General features: G+C 47.5%; 1 protein-coding gene across 10 annotated transcripts in view; it reads right to left on the bottom strand.

Moving 5' to 3' along the window:
- LOC144946097 (leucine-rich repeat and transmembrane domain-containing protein 2-like) overlaps positions 1-19391 on the bottom strand; it is a 53571-nt gene that overhangs the window by 26446 nt on the left and 7734 nt on the right. For 3 of the 10 annotated variants that reach the window (XM_078874799.1, XM_078874802.1, XM_078874804.1), the window contains exon 1: positions 325-543. The exons of 2 other annotated variants lie outside the window; for them this stretch is intronic. The gene's annotated coding sequence lies outside the window, so the exon portion shown is untranslated. 5 more of the 10 variants (XM_078874800.1, XM_078874805.1, XM_078874798.1 and 2 more) reach the window with 4 other exon arrangements.

Raw genomic sequence — 19391 nt, 5'->3', positions numbered from 1 at the left:
CTTGCAAGTAGAAAACGTGTGGTTTTGTCACAGTTATATTTGGTTTAACACGTAGGCTTTCGCGAGCAATATTATAGACAGTTATATTTCTTGTACCACCTTACGTTTTTTTTAAATAGCTAAAACTGCATTGCAATGAGGAAATAAACAGCCCAACGCAAAAACAAACAACACCACCACCTTTAGATGATGTTCCACAGACCCGCAACTCGCCGCGAGGCATATTCACATCTCAGCACGCTGGCTTCGCAACGCCACGCTGGAAGGGAGACCCAACATCGCCCGTACTCACATGCGCCATTCAGTCAGGCATGGCATTCTCACCTGCGACGGCTTGACATCTGTACACTGCCACTTATCCCGGGCGGTGTACCCCCACTGGCCAGCACCATTGAAGTGCTTTGCCCGCGATGCCTTTGAGTCCTCAACATTAGCACATCAATGGCCTTCCACTCGGCCAGTCATGTTCAATTATACATGTCCGGACACATTGTTTGAACTTGCTCTTCACCGCCGGGCAAGCGGGCTGCCATCTCGGCTTCACGGCACCAGATTGGGTTTCTCGAGTGTAACCCTGGCCACTTAAAAAAAAGGGGGGCATATCATTTGCGGGAACACACCGTGCGATGAGCTCCGATACGCGACGAGCTGCGATGCGCGTAACCGTGCACGCACGGGTACGTAGCGAACCAATTCCGAAACAATTCCGTTCCGTGTACACGGCGCTTGTTTTCAAACCGGGACGCACACAAGTGGTGCCGTGCTCTTCTGGGAATCTTATTTCGTCGCGCGGTGGAAGATGCCGACAATGGGGCGGTCTAGTTCGGTGATCCGCTCGATGGCTTTCTGAGATGCCAGGGGGGGAAATCAAATGGCTCCCACAACAGCTATCTCAGTGCGGGGCAGGTTGATGCGATACGTTCCCATACCTGTCAACCCCTTATCGGTGCCCTACCTTATTACAGATTGATTTATAGACCTTGTTGGTCACCCCGTGCCCCTTATAAAAAATCTCAACGTCCCATCACAAGGGAAAAACACAAACAAATAGACACCAAAAAAAGTGCCCGTATTGAAACGGTTCTATGCCGTATGGACCTGAAAACTCAATTCCCCTGTACAAGAATGCGGGGTAAACCGTGTGGGGTTGACGGCGATGCAGTTCCAGGTCTGGGACTCAAGGCCACGGTCTCACTCGGGGTCACATCCCCCCTCATCTTCCCCTCGTGGCCACATCGCCTGGAGTGATTTTGGCACGCCACCCACAGTCGTCTCATAATTTTGGTTTTGTGGTAAACGTTTCCGTAGGATTACAGAGATATCGGGTGCTATTATCGAGGATAGGTAATCTGTTGGCAAGTGCCTTGTGCTGGTAATGCCTACTCTGATGCCAGCCTTGGGAAAGTAAGCCCACTGTCTGAGCTGCGTTATAACTAAAAATAAGCAATGTTAAGCCGAACTGACGCTGCTTAACTTGAGTTGACGAATGAAACAGTCACTTCAAGTAAAAGATTTAATACAGGCAATTATGTGGATATACAAAGCGGGCGAATATGTTCTAACACATCCTGTTAGGCCGCAATGCTCCACATTGGGAAGTGGTGGGTTCTAAAGCTCGTGCACATGGCTCGTGCACATGGCCCCAGTCTCATCAAATCTCGCAAGCGAAGCAGTCCTGAGCCTGGATGGTGCATTGCCGGGTGACCACCACGCATTCACCACGTGCTATATTGTCAGCCGATGGCAGTGCAGCAACATCGATCGTTTGCACAGTACTGTTGTCCACGTTTTCACCAACCAGCATTGACCAGCTTGGTGAAGTATGGTCAAATAACCTGCATGACCCACACGGCGCGGGGAGGTCCTCCTGGATTGACATAAACTAGGAACCTGTGTGTGTCCCACGTGTACATGTACACACGTTAACGACGAACGCGGTGATCTCATTGTCACGCAGAATATCACTGTCGACAAAGAAGTCCGTTGCTCAGAGTCGATGACTGTATCAAGATCATTATGCAACATTTCTGGGGAGATGATGCAACAATACCAATGAACACTCTCATAAATAATGCACTAACAACTACATATAAATACTCCTAAATTGCAACGTAAGGATCAAATTGCAATACAAATGCGGTCCAAAAAATTGGATCGACACTTGTTTCACCGATATCCAGAAAGGGGGAACCTGTGTAGTGTTGAACACCGAGGCACACACTTAACTTGGGGGCAACACGCTACAAGGTAACTACATAACCGGGTCAGTCAGTAACCTCCTGACTGACCCACGATGCCGAGCAGAGAACGTAGATCGGAGAGACGTAGCGCCGAGGGTTGATTCCAGAGTACAGCAGAGGTCGCAAACGGGTTTTGATTCCTTACCCGTACCCGTACCCGGCCGCACCAGGGTCGCAAATGGGTACCCGTACCCGTGCCCGGCCGGGTACGGGTACCCGTTCCCTACCCGTACCCTACCCGAAATGAGAGACAAACGGTTACTCACCAGTGACTCACGGCCTACCCGTACTCGTACCCGGCCGCACCAGGGTCGCAAATGGGTACCCGTACCTGGCCGGGTACGGGTAGCCGGATATCGGGTAGGGTACGGGTATCGGGTACCCGGTTGCGACCTCTGGAGTACAGCCAAGAATGCTTCTTGGACTTCCACTTTATGCCCCTGGGCGTGGCCTCGCTCCGCCTTCGGTCACGCCCCCTTCGAGACCTTTCCCGAAGGATCTCGACCGAGCGTCACGTGTTTCTCAAGCCCCCCTCGGGCCCCCCTCACTACCCTGTCCCGGTCACGTGCCCTCTCGGGTTCACCCAGACGACCATGTACTGACTTGCCCTCTCTCAGGCCGTCACCAGGACTATGCCCTCTAGGGCCAGCGCGCATGCCGTACTCACTCTGGCCCCAGACGCACAGTAGCACTCTTATGAGAGTGCCTGGCGCTAACACCATAGTGACACCCGTAACGTCAAAACACCGAGAGAGAATATAACACAATAACATAATGTCCTTAATTTTAGATTTGAAGCTTTCGTGACTGCAATGATTCATATTCTTAGGTTTTTTCGGTAAAGTCACGTAGGTAAAAAATTAAAATTAATAAAAGTTAAAAAAATACCTACGTGACTTTACCGAAAAAACATAAGAACATAATGTCCATCTGTGAAAACGAGCTTCACAGCGCATCGTATTCTTCCAGTCTAAATACAGATTCTGATCCTGATAATATTAATTCTGAGATTATGCACCAACGCGCTGCGTGCCCCTTGATAGGAAGCATCCTAGTTTAGAGATTGTATCACTACCAACGAGACCCACCTCACGTGGCGAACACCACCGCATGGACACGGATTAAAACAAAGCCCTCTGATTGGTACCGAACGGGGCCTCAAAGGGGATTGGTTCGAGGCAGGTACTTTGAGTGGGAATCGGAGGTAGAAGTACAGCATGGAAAGAGCGAGAAACGGAGGATGGTTGACAGGGAGGGAGGGACGGTTGAAATCCGTTGGGAAAAGTGGGAATGTGATTTGTGGGAAGCGAGAGAGTTAGGGACGCTTGGAGTGAAGGGAATCATTGAAGACCCGCACGTCTCGCGCTGGAAGAAATACAGACGCCTATTATGGAAGACCTGCTGTGTCGGGTATCACTACACTCGCGTGGATACAAGCGTTGCCAGATTTGCCGCATCTCTTTTGCTGCGTATTCTGGGCTCGAATTGTAGTTGCGCCCGCGAGAATGACCGCAGCTTATGACTACGTGCGTGCGCTGATTGCGCCCACAAAGGTTGTGGATTATTTTTTTTTAACTGTGTCCACGATGAATACGTTCTCCGGAGACAAAGCGCACAATGGGAAACATTTGCGTAGCCTTTCCCCCGTTAATTATAAATCCGAATTACTCTTTTATGTCAAATATCGCGCGTCTATTTTCTGTTGTTGGACAAAATTGCTCCCCTTTTTTGCATCAAATTAAGTGTAAATAACTCTATTGGTGAATTACTAGAGCGACATTTCCCACTCCCCCCACCCCCCTTTCCAATGGTCGGCCACACAATACAGCGGTCACTTGGAGTTGACGTCTGCAGTACGACAGTCTGAGTTTTCTGAAATCCCCCCCCACCCCCCACCTCGCCTGAGTTGGTGGTTTTAAAGTGTGGACAAATCGCACCTCTTACAAACCGTCTGGCCAGCATGGGAAGAGTAGACCAAAGGACCATCGAGTGGAGGTCTACCGAAAGTGAGTTGTTTGTGAGAACGACATTTCAGGGCTGCGACGTTACCGTTGCCAAGTTTAATAAAGCCAGAGCCGATCGCGGGATGAATACATAATACGTGTGTGCAGTGGTGATAACAAAACTACAACTCGTTTAATAGACGTTTCGTCCATGTGGCGTCGATTTTGTGTTAATCCCTGCCTTCGAACTTAAAGCCCTTCTGTGCGCGATTAAAATGTATTTAAGAGCGTGCAATGAACGAGGAGGCGGCCATGAAAGAAAGAGACATCGACAAAGACTTAAGGCTGTGAGGCTGTGATGTAATGGTTGGCATTACAGAGGCCACTGCTTCGATTCGATCTCCCAGGATGGGAGTTGAACCATTGGTGAAAATATCTTCAATTCCACCCCTCCCTACCGCCTCCTCTGTCCACCGAGCAGTATCAATGGGCACGCCACAGTCAGTTGAGTGGCAGATCATAGGTGGCGAGGTAAAGTGTCGGTCTACCGACCTCTTCTACCTCTAATTGTATGTATGTTGAACTGGTAAAAGGTTTCAGTTTGGTGTTTAAACATCTTAACACCTGTTTTGTTGACAGAAAAAAGGGGAAAACCTATTCTCATATTTTGATACTGACAAAGGAGGTCCCATGATGTAGCTGCTCACCCCGAGCTCTCATTACTCTGATAGTGCATTGTCTTTGTGCTGTACGCCTTTTGGCGTCCTCTGGTCTAACACCTTTTGAGACGAGGCTCAAAAGGAAGCTGTCTCTGGTGTGGACCTATCAGTTTCAAAGACAATGCAAATATTATCAGAGTATGTTTTTTTGTTTGCATTTTGACCACAAGTATTGTGGTTAATGCAGACATGATTACTTGTAAAAGGTTTCAGTTTGGTGTTTTAACATCTTAACACAGCTGTTTTGTTGCCAGAAAAAAGGGGAAAACCTATTATCATATGTTGAACTTCTTTCGCACCGTGCGTAGCCAACCGTGCTAATCGGAGGTGCAGGGGGAAGGACAACAACACTCAACAAACACACTGAACACAAAAACGCAGTTCTAAAGAAACGAGTTTTCAATCTAATATTTACAAGTGCACAGCTACCAGTGGCTTCTCAATATCGGAAGGAAAGAGCGTTCCAGACGGCCGCCATCTTTGTTGAGGCCCCTTCTGCCCGCAGTGGTGTGAGCGAGGAATTTTCAGGGCCGAGACCTTTGCCTCTGAGAGGGACCGTCGTTCTCTCATTTGGAAGTAGTTCTGACTAATCTGTTAGAACTGCACCATTAGAACCTCATTTGCCAGTAAAAAATATGATAATTAGTTTTTTTACCCTTTTATCTGGCAACAAAACTGACACCTTTTTTACAAGGAGTCATGTTTGCATAGACCACAATACCTGCAGTCATAATGCAAACAAAAAACATAACTCTGATAATGTACGCGCCTTTTGGCGTCATTTGGTCCAACACCATGTGAGACTAGACTCTAAGGAAAGCTGTCTTTGGTGTGGACCAATCAACTTCAAGGACAGTGCATACATTATCAGAGTTATGTTTTTTGTTTGCATTATGACTGCAGGTATTGTGGTCTATGCAAACATGACTCCTTGTAAAAAAGGTGTCAGTTTTGTTGCCAGATAAAAGGGTAAAAAAACTATTATCTGTTTGAACTGCTTTGTGAGCACCCAGCCAGAGAATGTTTTTGTGTTGGCCAGAGGAACTCTGTGGCCCTACGATTATTATGTGTTCGTCGTGGGAATGTCAAAGTACAGTTGATTATTTATTGTATCACTACAGTGCACAGGTTACAAACAATTGCGGCAAATTCTATATTAAATAATAACATATCATCCTGAAATTAAATCGCTGAATGCACACAGATAATGTAGCTTTGCATGACAAGAAGGTAATTACTACTTCAAAGGGAAATTATTTTCAAAATACATGAACACTTTTGTGTCTTTTCAATTGAGCGTAATTTGACAAATGCGCCTCGATTGCAGCAGACACATTTTCCAAATTATAGCGAATGCTCTCATTAAATAGTCATTAAAGGGTGTCAACCTGCAGGTGTATCCTGTGTAATGTTTTGAATCATTCATGCTCCACCAACAGACTCGTATTGTACACGAAGCCTATTTTAATTAGTGCACATGTGGCCTAAAATAATTCTAAAATGCGTCCAATTTGACGCCGACGACAAACAATATGTGAATGTGTCGAGCGTGCACACATAGTGCACAGTAGCATGAGAGCAATGTCCGCTAAATGCGTGCGCGAATCGCGAACAGCCCTCGCCCCGACAGCCTGTTGAAGCGATACGAGAGAAGGGGGGGCGCGGTGGATCTGTGTCTTTGTCCTTTGCTTATCTAACAAACCGTTGATGGACGAATGCAGATCGAGAGCCAGGTGAGGTTTTCCAGGTTGAGCTGCGTGTTGGAGCATTGTGCCTTCGCCCAATAGAATTTGTGATGTTAGGTTACGCATACCTGTCAACCCATATGGTTTACCCCGTGTTTTTGGACAGGTAAATTGAGTTTTCAGGTCCATACAGAGTCCTGCCGTTTCAATACGGCCAATGTTTGTGTCTGTTTCTTTGTGTTTCTCCCTCGTGGTGATGGGACTTTGAAGGATGAACGTTGAGATTTATAAGAGCACGGGGTGACCAATAAGGTCGGAATTGGTCCTGTAATAAGGTCGGCACTAATAAGGGGTTTAAAGGTATCAGTTACATGTGAATCAGGCAGCGGTGATCAGTGACATGTGAATCAGAGAGTGATGATCAGTGACATGTGATCAGTGACATGTGAATCAGAGAACGATGATCAGTTACATGTGAATCAAACAGCGATGATTAATGACATGTGATTCAGAGAGTGATGATCAGTTACATGTGAATCAGAGAACGATGATAACGGGCCGTCCATAACGTGAGCGTACTGGTAGTCTATAATGTAGACTGTAGCCTGGTTATTAAGCTGGGTGAGTGTACTGGCAGTCTATAATATAGACTGTAGCCTGGTTATTAAGCAGGGTGAGTGTACTGGTAGTCTATAATGTAGACTGTAGCCTGATTATTAAGCAGGGTGAGTGTATTGGCAGTCTATAATGTAGACTGTAGCCTGATTATTAAGCAGGGTGAGTGTACTGGTAGTCTATAATGTCCACTTATTATTGATTCTTTCAGTAAAAAAACCCTCGCTATATTATTAATGACTGCGGCAGAGGATGAGTCGACGGTCTGGCAGACATCCCGCCTTGATGCTGCTCTTTTAGGGGCCGTCCATAAATGACGTCACGCGATTTTGGACGATTTTCGACCCCCCCCCGCCTTCGTCACACGACGTCACAAAATGTCAGACCCCCCCTCAAATATGACGTCACAAAGCTCTGCCCCCCTCCAAAGAAGACATGCTTCAAATCGCTTTAAACTATTGTCATTGTAGTGCGTGTTTAATGTGGCGCTGCACTCTGATGTTGTAGGAGAACACATTTATTAAAAAAGTCTATTTAATTAAGTAGAACGTGTTGTCTATATTTATTTAAAGTTGCGCATTTTGATGTGACGTCATATTTCTCAAGCCTCGTCACACATCGTCACAAATGTCTTACCCCCCCCCCCCTAGGTGCGTGACGTCATTTATGGACGGCCCCTAAGTTACATGTGAATCAGACAACGATGATCAGTGACGTGTGGATCAGACAGCAACTCTTCCCGCAGCGATCCACCAACCCCCAGCTTTCTGAACACACTCGTGGGTGAAACACACTCAGAGAACACATTCCTGCAGAGGGAGCTGGTAGGAACGTTGGGCTGCTGGGTCAATGTCCAGGGTCAACGGCGGCGTGGTGTATTCCGCAAATATGACCGACTGTGAGGGCGGGAACAAGCCGGCGTGAGTAGGTTAAACGTTGAGTTTTATAAGGGCACCACGGGGTGACCAGCCCCTCCCCATCCAGCCCCAGCCCTTCCATCCCCCACCCAGCCCCTCCCCACCCTCCACCACCCTCCTCTCCCCACCCAGCCCCTCCCTCCCTATCCAGCCTCTCCCTGCACGACGGACACAATAATCCCCTGTGGGCTGGTGTAACCAGGGAGGTTCCTACCAGTATAACGATTTGCCATCGAGGCCGTATTTCTAAGTTGCTCTTCGCAGCTGCGTCCAATAGGTGGTAGTCAAACACAGTCGACTCCGTGCGACGACGAAGTTGTTATCCTTGCCGAGGTCTGCGAGCGGAGAGCGAGAATTGCGTGACTCATTACGGACGGGAGAGTCATCGGGCAGCATATTTTCAGCATCGTAAGGCCCCACAGAGCGGTGAGTCATCTACTCTCCGCTGTAGTTCAGACACACGTAGGCGGCTCTGTTGGCGATTTCCTTTACGCAGTAAAAAAAAGACGAGAGAGAATGCAATAAACGTGACCAAGGTTTGGAATTCCTGTGCGGTGATTATCTCTTCTTTCTTTTTTACTTTGTAATATTTATTCAAACACAATCTGCACACTGCATACAAATATATAAACTATCTGCTCTGTACACCGTAAGTTAGCATACATAGAAACACATAAATACTTTGATGATGATGATGATCGCGGTGATCATTATTATTATTAATTAACGGAAAGAACTTTCAAAATAAATTAACAATGGAGCGGCGATTAATGCGTTGCTCTTCGACCGAGGGTTGCCACCTCTGAGGTGCAAACAAAAACGGGACGTATCGTGGGGGGGGGGGGGGATAGCTTACAGAAACCGGAAAATTAGAGAACCACATATATATTGTTCGTCTTGAGTGGTGAATTCTTCTTCTTGGTTCTTTTGGTAAAGTCACGTAGAAGGGAAATACTATTTTTATCATTTTATTTTAGTATTTTCCTTTTACGTGACTTTACCGAAAAAAACCAAGAATATGAATCCCTGCAGTCACGAAAGCTTTAAATGAAAATTTGCTGAATTATTCTTCACAGTATTATGATACAATTGGCAAGAAAACAAGCAGCGTTTGAATGCCTCAGGAGAGACGTGCCGAGAATATTCAGACCATACTCTTCCGTAAAGTCACGTAGGTGACTTTGCCGTAAGAACCAAAGAGTATGGATTCCTGCAGTCACGAAAGCTTCAAATCAAGATTGAATATTCAGACCGGTTACTTAAGAAAAACATCGGATGTTACTGGAAAACTCAAAGAGTATGGATTCCTGCAGTCACGAAAGCTTCAAATCAAGATTGAATATTCAGACCGGTTACTTAAGAAAAACATCGGATGTTACTGGAAAACTCGGGACAGGTGGCAACCTCTCCCGTCCCTCCGCACGATGGACGGCCACTCCGACAGGAAACTGCCCGAGTCGTCCCATTTCCGACACAACTCGAGGCCGACGGACAACTTGAGTTGGTGAACCATAGGAGCGGCTTCACCCCCCCCCCCCCCCCCATGATCTTACTGACTTACTCGAGTTTGTCCTGTGAGTTGGGCAGCCTTCTGCCCTTCAAATCTAAGATTTAAATATCCTACGCACGTTCCAATTGACAGATTTGTCGAAGGTTTTTTCTTTTACGCTTTTCTTTCTTGCTCGACGTTGGACATGATGGCTGGTGCCGGAAGGGGAAATCATCGGCTCGAAATCGGCCTCCTGCTCCCGCGCGAATTCAGGCTGCCAACTCGAGCCCCCCCCCCCCCAAATCTGCGTTTTCGGGTTGCTGCTACACCCACGTGGTGTCCGACGTTTCGGCCCACGTGCTGGGTGGGATCTTCTTTGGGAACGTTGGGACATCGTTCGTTACCTGTGAATGGATGGTTCAATGTCAATGTGTCACTTTATTGAGGAACTGCTGCTTGGTGTGGTTTGGAGCTGTTTTCTTGTTGTTTCTGCTGCCTTGCCTTAATCTTGATAAATCGGACTTACATAATAACCCATGCATCATTTACTTATATTTAGTGACTTGCTCACCACTCTTATCGTGTTTATTGTTGTTGTTGTTGTTTGCTGTTGCAACTTGCTGACCCGTTCATACTGGAAATCTGAGAAAAAGAACTTCATAGCTCATCGGATTCCTCCTGCAATCTAAATAAAAAAAATTGATTCCGTATGTTGCATGCATGTATTGTATGTGTGGGGAAACGTCTTTCGCGCCATACGTAGGCAGCCGAGATAATTGGAACAATACGCGCTCTAAGCCGAATGCTCATCTGAGAACTATGGAGGTCAACCGCGAAAACCTAAAACGGCGTGACCAGCTTGAGGCATCTGAGCACGTGTAAAATGGTGTATTGGTAGGAGGGAGCACACACTCGAGTTCTGTGGTTTGTGGTATTGGGGTTGTGGGTAATGGTTTCCAGGCTCGGTTGCTTTAGGTCAGTTCTCTCCATGACAGTCAACCATCAATCAAAGTGCTTGCCACTAAACGAACCACGCGACTATACATTTCTGATCTCGTCAAGGAACATAAACCATCATCACGCAAACTCCGGTCATCGTCGCAGCAGCGGCTTTAGGCTCAGCCATTGAACAAAGGCGGTCGCCGCATCGCGCGATTTCAGACGCGCTTCTGCTGCCGTCTGGAACGCTCTTCCTTCCGATATTAGGAAGCCATTGGAGCTATGCACTGTTAAATCTCGATTGAAAACTCATTTTTTTAGAACGGCTTTGTGTTTATTTTTCTGTCCTATCCCCGCACCTCCGATTCGCACGGGTGGCTACGCACGGTGAGAAAATAGTTCAACATACAAATCATATATATAGGTAAAAGTGCAGCCCTGGCATTGCCTGCTCACGCCACTGCTGGAAGAGCAGCCACCACGAGGCCGAGAGCTCCAGAAAGTGCCATCTCGAGGGTATTTTTGGCCTATTCTTCCAACATCGGCAGGCACATCATATACAGAACACGTTTTACTGGTAGGAACCTCCTGGTTCCACCAGCCCACAGGGGATTATTGTATCCGTTCGTCCGTCATGCATCCTAAAATGGGAGGGGTGGGGCTGGGTGGATAGGGGAGGGTGGGGAGGGGCTGGGTGGGGAGGGTGGGGCTGGGTGGGGCTGGGTGGGGAGGGTGGGGAGGGGCTGGGTGGGGAGGGTGGGGAGGGGCTGGGTGGGGAGGGTGGGGCTGGGTGGGGGGTGGGAGGGGTGGGGCTGGATGGGGAGGGGCTGGTCATCTCGTGGTGCCCTTATAAAACTCAACATTTAACCTACTCACGCCGGCTTGTGCCCGCCCTCACAGTCGGGCATATTTGCAGAATACACCACGCCGCCGTTGACCCTGGCCATTGACCGAGCAACCCAACGTTCCTACCAGCTCCCTCCGCAGGAATGTGTTTTCAATACAATTAAGGGGGGAGAGGCCGGTTCGGTGGTTAGCGCACTGCACAACGAACCCATTGGCCTGATTTCTATTCCTGACCGCAGTTCGCATCAGTGGCGAGTGTTATCTGAACCGGTCCTGGGCCTCCACTATGAAAAGTTTCGTTTGTAAATTTCGAGATTGATCCGGAAGTGAGACGTCATAGTATGTTTCGTAATTCACATTTAAACAGTGTCCAGGATTTAGACCTAAAACTTTCGTGACTGCAGGAATTAATTTTTTTGGTTCTTTCGGTAAAGTCATGTAGATAGAAAACAAACATCACAATTGAAAGCAAAAAAACCATATATATAAAATCGCAAATCTGTCTGTCTGTCTGTGTGTCTGTGTGTCGCCGGACCATACGCAGTTTCATTGGACGGCGGTTGCCCCTGGCAACGGGTAGCGAGGCATTCGCTGCGGGGTGGACGCCATTTTTAATTCCCGTTAACAATATGCGCACGCATTAACACGCGACTCTGAGGTAAATTCATCAAAGTTTCACGTCCTCTTCACTCCCCTCCCACCCCAATGTGTGCAATTACTATTATAGGGTCGGTAGATAATAAAATTATAGCGATTACACAGTATTATTGTAGCGCGGGGGGGGGGGAACGCCACCCGTACCCAGCCTCAGCCGGGTGGGCAATCTAGGCGAGGCCGGAGGCTCTGCACGGTACTAGGCCTCGACACCCCACCACCCTACAGCGGATCGGCGCGCCTCACTAAAACCCTACAACAGATCGGCACGCCTCACACAAACCCTACAACGGATTGGCGCGCCTCACTAAAACCCTACAGCGGATCGGCGCGCCTCACTAAAACCCTACAAGGGATCGGCGCGCCTCACTAAAACCCTACAGCGGATCGGCGCGCCTCACTAAAACCCTACAACAGATCGGCACGCCTCACACAAACCCTACAACGGATTGGCGCGCCTCACTAAAACCCTACAGCGGATCGGCGCGCCTCACTAAAACCCTACAAGGGATCGGCGCGCCTCACTAAAACCCTACAGCGGATCGGCGCGCCTCACTAAAACCCTACAAGGGATCGGCGCGCCTCACTAAAACCCTACAAAGGAAGCGCAACGCATTGTAGTGTCGTGGTTAGCGCGCCGCGCTACGAACCCGGCGACCCGAGTTCCATTCCCGCTCATGGCCACCACCGGTGACGATTATTTGAACCGGTCCTGGGCCTCCCCTAGGTCGACTCAGCCTCAAAACGAGTAACTGGTGTGGCATATGAACATCGCCACTGGGGAGACAAAGGCGGCCGGGCGTGGTGGATCCAAGTCCCGGGCGATGCCGGGTAGTACAGCTAGTGTTAATATATATTGGAGGGGACACATCCCCCCCAATATCCAAATATGCTCAAAATGTCCCCCCCTAATATATTGCTATAAAAACATGTATTGCTATGTATATAAAAACAACAATTTTCTAAACCTTGGCCACAATATCTGGACTTGTCTTCATTTTAATCAATGCATAGATTTCTGTGTATATGATTGTGGTTATGGTTGTACGTTATTATTCCCTAATATCTGCCATTACATACAATAAAACAAGAAATGGTTAAACAGTCAAAACAGAGCAATGTAATACAATACACTATTAAACACTATTTAAAAAAATAAATGAACAGTCCATCCAATGTGTTAGTGAATTTTTAAAAATATTTTAGGCAGGAAATTCTTTTCAAATTTAGATATTTTTCTGGTTTCGGACCCCCAGACACCCTGGAAAATTTGGTCCCCCCCAATGTTGACTCCATGGCTACGGCCTTGAATGGCATGCTATCGACAAAATCGAGTACCTCTGAAACTGTCGCATAATAAATATCCTACCTCAGGGGGTGACAAAACCTGCTGATCTGATGGGCCGTGTAACATAAACCGGCACGTGGCTGAGAGCCACGTGGTGCTTGAGCGGGCCGCATGGGGTGGTCACATGGCCAGTGGCGGTTTCAAAAGTAGAGATCTAAGGCACCAAACCCTCGGCAGTTCCTCCTCCTTCGTTCTATTGCCAGGGGGTGAGTGCCCTCGCCCTCCTCGCCTCAGGATCCTCCTGCTTTTGCAACATGTCTCATGCTTTTCAGCATCACAAGTTGATTTCCCGAGTGAAGCCCATTGAGCTAAGACGGTCTTTTTCAAGGACGATGAAAGTTGCAAATCATCTGCGTCCCTCTCAATTGAGTCGACCAGGAGACAAATACAGCTCACGAGCCGCAGTTTGCCCGACTGCAGGTACACGGTCTTGTCAATGTTTAAATTGTTGTTCAAGCCCCGCCAAGGAAAATTTTTTTTTCGCATAAGTGAGAAAATTGCAGTCTAATATAAACATGTTTTTGTATTGTACCAAGTAAGGCCCACTGCGCTATGTATAGCAGTCAAATACTCTAAACGCATAACGTTGATTATAAATGTTGAGCGAAAAACCGGGGGACCCGGAGAAAAATCCACGCGACCACGGGGAGAACAAAAAAACCCCGCAAAATATACAGCAGGAGTCAGGGTCGGGATCGACCCCACGACCTCCTGTATACCAGGCGAGGGAGTTAACATCTCATCACCGCAGAGCCACTTCATTGGAACACGCTTACCGTCTCTCTGTCTGTGGAAGTCAACTCATAAAATGTATTTAAAAGCGTTCATTTTTTTCTGTTGTATAAACACAACCCCCACTTTCAACGCGGCGGGTCCTGACAGCGCTGTTATACAGCACGTGGGTGTGCTGGCCCGTCCTTTTGTTATCTTGTCACGTTTCTCAAGTCTCCACTTCACACAGTCGGATTTTCTCTCGCAGTGCGTGCCCCGTCGACCCAACACCGCGGAAATTGTTTTTGCGAAATTGCACAGGCGACGTCTGAGTTTCACACTGGCATCACGGGCATCTACAGACCCCCCGCCCGCGTCCCCCTAAAAGGGAATTGTTTCAAATAGTCTTTGATCGCGTGGAATGCAAGGAATGAGGTGCTACTTAGCGTCGATCCACAGCGCGCTGTTGTTTGCAGCATGTAAATGCTGTTGATTTTGTAATGTAACCGACAACTACAAAAAAAAATCGACGCTTACACGCCAATTAATTACTTACTTAAATTGTCCGCGCTCAAATAACCTCCACGAGCCACACGTACAGGGTGTGAGGAGGCCCTCATCCAGCAATGGATTGTCCAAGGGCTGCGTGCACGCGTTGTGTAAACATGGTTTTACCGATGGAAAAAAAAAAGCAAGAAAATTAATTGTCAAGATTTTGTTCGCACATGGAACGCGTCAAAGAGGGGACATGTCCAACCGGAGAGATGGAGTGCCCTGGTGAGGCCTTCATCCAGCAGTGGATTGAGCGTGCCTGACGATGATTATGATACTTAATTTATAATAGTACGTTTATTTATACTGGTAGGAACCTCCTGGTTACACCAGCTCACAGGGGATTATTGTGTCCGTCGTGCAGGGAGGGGCTGGGTGGGGAGGGAGGGGCTGGTTGGGAAGGGGAGGGTGGGGAGGGGCTGGGTGGGGAGGGTGGGGAGGGGCTGGGTGGGGAGGGTGGGGCTGGGTGGGGGGTTTGAGGGGTGGGGCTGGGTGGGGTGGGGCTGGTCACCCCGTGGTGCCCTTATAAAACTCAACGTTTAACCTACTCACGCCGGCTTGTGCCCGCCCTCACAGTCGGGCATATTTGCGGAATACACCACGCCGCCGTTGACCCTGGCCATTGACCGAGCAACCCAACGTTCCTACCAGCAGCTCCCTCCGCAGGAATGTGTTTTAGTCACTTGCTTAGCTTTCCTATATGTTGGACTCCTATGGTGTTGTTGTTGTATTGTTTGTTGTTTTAACTTTCTGACCCGCCCCAACTTGACATCTGTGGAAAAGAGCTTCAGTGCTCATCGGATTCTTCCAGTCTAAATAATGATTCAGATTCTGAGCATTGAGTTTTTGGTTAGGCCACAATTACCTGGCCAAGTTTGTGCCATTAAGACCCTTATTGGCTGCGACAACCTCCATGTTACCATTATACTTGTATATTTTATGAACTGATTAAATATAAATATTGTATTTTCAAATGTAAAATCTCATGATGAAAGCTGTATATAGTATTTATTCATATATTTCATTCGGCTACCGGTGATGGAGGTGATGAAAAAAAGATAACATTTACAAATTGAAAATATGCTGAATAAACGAACGTACAAAAATATTAATGAACAGGACATTCAATGCATTGCTCGACACAATTTTAAACGAACACGTGGGTTCTATTCTCAGCAACGGCGAGCATCAGTGGCGAGTGATGTCCGAACCGATCATGAGCTCAGCCTCCACCGACACCCGCGCTGACCAGCGTGGCGAAGTAGGGTCAAGCGAACCCACGTGATCAACATTGAATGGTGCTGCCCTCATTCAGCAATGGATCGACATTAGGGGCTGTAGGCGGTGTTATTTTGTACGCAAGAACACGGATTGCTTGTTGCTGTAGTTGTAAACGAAGGCATTTGCGATACATGTTCAAGGTGGACAATGGCAATCAACGCCGCAAATTTCGATGAAGCCATCCAGCTTCTTTTCGGATGGCCACCGCCCGATGCGTACCATATGTGAGAGAGCCCTGGTTGGTGCAGCTCCGTCACTGCTCTTCATCATATTGCAGGCTGTTAAAACAAGAGGGGCCTTCGAGTCATGACCTTCCATGAACAAACTTCTGGGCTCAAGGAGGCTCGTAAAGAAGGCGTTTGCAGATGTTTGTCTGCGCTACCCATTCCGCCCTTGACATTAATGACAATTTTAGCATTTTTTTCTGTTGTTGCATAGAGTGCAACCGCTATGCGTTTCTCCCGTTGAGGAATAACAATGTGTGTACGTGTATACATGCGAACACGTGGGTGAGACGTTGTCCAAGGTTAAAGCTTGTTAAGGAATTATACAGAGCTGGGATATCTAAAGTAAGTGAGATTTGGCAGGGCACATTGCTGGGAAGGGACAATGGGGCCACTGGTGAAGTATAATAACGGAGTCGCAGCGTCGAAGAGGATACCCACCGTGGGAGATGGAGTGATGAAATCAATTTAATGAACAGGTGTGCTGGGTGGATTGTTGCATGGCGGGATTGTGAGACATGGCGACGGCGGTTTGGTGAGGCCTTCATCCAGCAGTGGATTGACGATGGCAGATGACGGTGATAATGAGATGTTCAATTAATTACACTGGTCAACACACTTTTTCTGCCATAAGGTATTCCAACGGGTTTAAGGTAATGTTGGGGTGCTGATTCCAAATCTGGCATCAGTTTTTGTCTATCACATCAGGTTTTGAGATATCAAATATTGCATTTTCAATAAAAACTGCAGAAGAAAAATATTAATAAATGTGGATATCTACATAAAATGATATTATAACACACTATCCTAAAAATACAGCACCATATTTTAACACTAAAGCAGTCACTGACTCGCAACAACTTGCAATCATAAGTGACAGAGTTAATTTCTGGTAAAATCAATGAAAATGGGGTATGCCGATAGCATAAAAATGATGTGATAGAGAAAATCTGAGATCAGATTTGGAATCAGCACCCTGAAATTAGTCTAAAACGGCTGCTAAAGTCCAGGCCAGAAAAAAATATTTTTTTTGTTGACCAGTATTATCTAAGTAACGTGTTAACCTTGCTTATTGTTTGATTACTCAATTAGCGGACGATACGAAAAGCGTTTGCAAAAGTCTCACTTTTGTTCCCACATGTACCGTTGGATGAGAGGTAGTGGGTCGCGCACCGTGAGTCATGTGACGCTGGGCGTGGCCTGTAGAGGGTTTCCCACCTTCGGGAAGCAACATGTCAGGGCGGCCACCGATTTTAAACAGGCCCGGGTAACTGACCACAAAAGTAAAATAGTTGATTACAATATTTCATCAACGTGTCGACGAATAAACTCGGCTCGACAAATGTATGCTTGGGAGATGATGATGGCTTGGGTGAGGCCTTTATCCAGCAGTGAATTGAGCATGGCATCTGCTGATTGTGATCAATTGGCAATTAAGGCCAGAAGTCTATTTTGCAAATTATATCTGGGTTTAACGACAAATGCAAAACAAAATTACGTATTTTGGCGTGCTCTCCAGAAAACTTAAAGGCACGAATGAACCAAAACGAAAAAAAAACACCCGAATCAACTGGGCGATAGGATTTTTGCCAAACTCAGAAGGTCTTGAAAGAGGATGCCGGATTGTGAGAAGTGCGCGCGTGTGTGCGCTCCGTTCCCGGCACGTGCCGCCGTTGATCTCACCGGATCGGCTCACCGGAGAGAGAGAGAGATCCCGCACGTGCCGTGGATTCGGCTACGAAAATTATTATCCGAGAATGCCTGGCTGACACGAGGTGGCGATTGAGGTGTCCACCTTGGTGGAATTTTTTTTTTTAATGCTTTTGTTTTAAAACACGGGAGAGAGTTTTCTGAGATTCGAGGCACGAAGCTTAGTTCAATAGGCCAGTATCAGTCATTCGACACGCAAGTGTTCCGGGGTTAAAGGTGTTCCGTGCTGCTTTGCGGCCACGGCTGAGTGTTGCTGGATGCATTGACAGAGGTGAGGACTCCATTCAACGTCTTGGAATGCCTCTGTGCTACGGGAGGTTATGTTGCAAATAATCAGTTATCACTCAACAAACAACACGGCACAGGGAGGGAGCTTTCATCCTCTGCTCACGTGTTTTTGTTGTTGTTGCCAGCCATCCTGGCTTGCGCAAAGTAGGGCTTCCCGTTGAATGGCTGCATTTACACATGTCGTGCAAAGGGGCTGACGTTGAAATGTTTACGTTCTGGAGAGGGCGTTTCTTGCATTTTTGCCGGTAAGGATCCTGCAGGTCAAAGACCTGTTCCCGAACTGAAGATCAGGTGAGGAAGTTGCAAGTGGGCCAAAAAAGGATGGAAAGAAGGAATTTCAACGTAACAAGGGGAGGGGGCGACATTCGGAGCAATGATAATAATACTTGTTAATATGGTCATTATTATTCCAGGTAGTATCGCGCCGCACATTATTTGCTCGTTCTCGAAGGGAGAGAGGACGACTCAGAGGCACGAGGACCCACAGACAAGCTGGAAGGTAGCCACTCGAATATCCGACACCAAATAATTGCCCAAGCTTTGCGGTCCTCTACATATTGAGATGTTATCGGCTAATGAATGAGCCAGCGAGTGAAGATTTGAGTTTTCAAACCAGGATAACGTGTAATTTACAAAGGTAAAAAAAAACCACAACGTAAATGGAATGTGATTGACCGATGGGTTATAATTACCAATGGAATTGAAGTTGGTGGAGGGGAAAAGAAATAAGAGGCAGAACGTGAGATGGCAGGACGAGGTTTTTAGGAGTGGGCCTGATGGTAGAGCTAAGAGATCGTAAGGGGTGGAAGACACGCAGCAGCAGCAGCATGGCCAAATAATTCTTAGAGACATTTCAAACTCGCCCTCGCCGAGCCTCACCCCTTTCTGGATAAACGCACGGGCCCTGCCAAAGGGCATGCTCAGGACCATAACCAGAATGCGAACTTAGGAATTCTAAGCCACCACTGAAGGTGGAAAAAGTCTCCTTAAAATCACCCGCCCACGAGTTGCACTCCATTGTAGCAGCACGGATGTTGGAAATGTGTTGCTGATCATGCCATTAGCGTAGGGCCGTGCGTTCAAGCTGGAAGTAGAGGATTTTTTTTTCCTAATGGGAGGTCAGGCACAGAAGACGTATTGCTCGCCGAAGCATGCACGCATATCGTGTGTCTTCATAGAGTCTTGGCATATTTGAACCCGGTCAACGCAGCAAATCCCTCAGCGCATGTG

This window comes from Lampetra fluviatilis, chromosome 40, assembly GCF_964198595.1.
Source record: "Lampetra fluviatilis chromosome 40, kcLamFluv1.1, whole genome shotgun sequence".
NCBI classification, from domain to species: domain Eukaryota; kingdom Metazoa; phylum Chordata; class Hyperoartia; order Petromyzontiformes; family Petromyzontidae; genus Lampetra; species Lampetra fluviatilis.
Note: the sequence above shows the minus strand (reverse complement) of the source record. Positions and strands in the feature narration are given on the sequence as shown.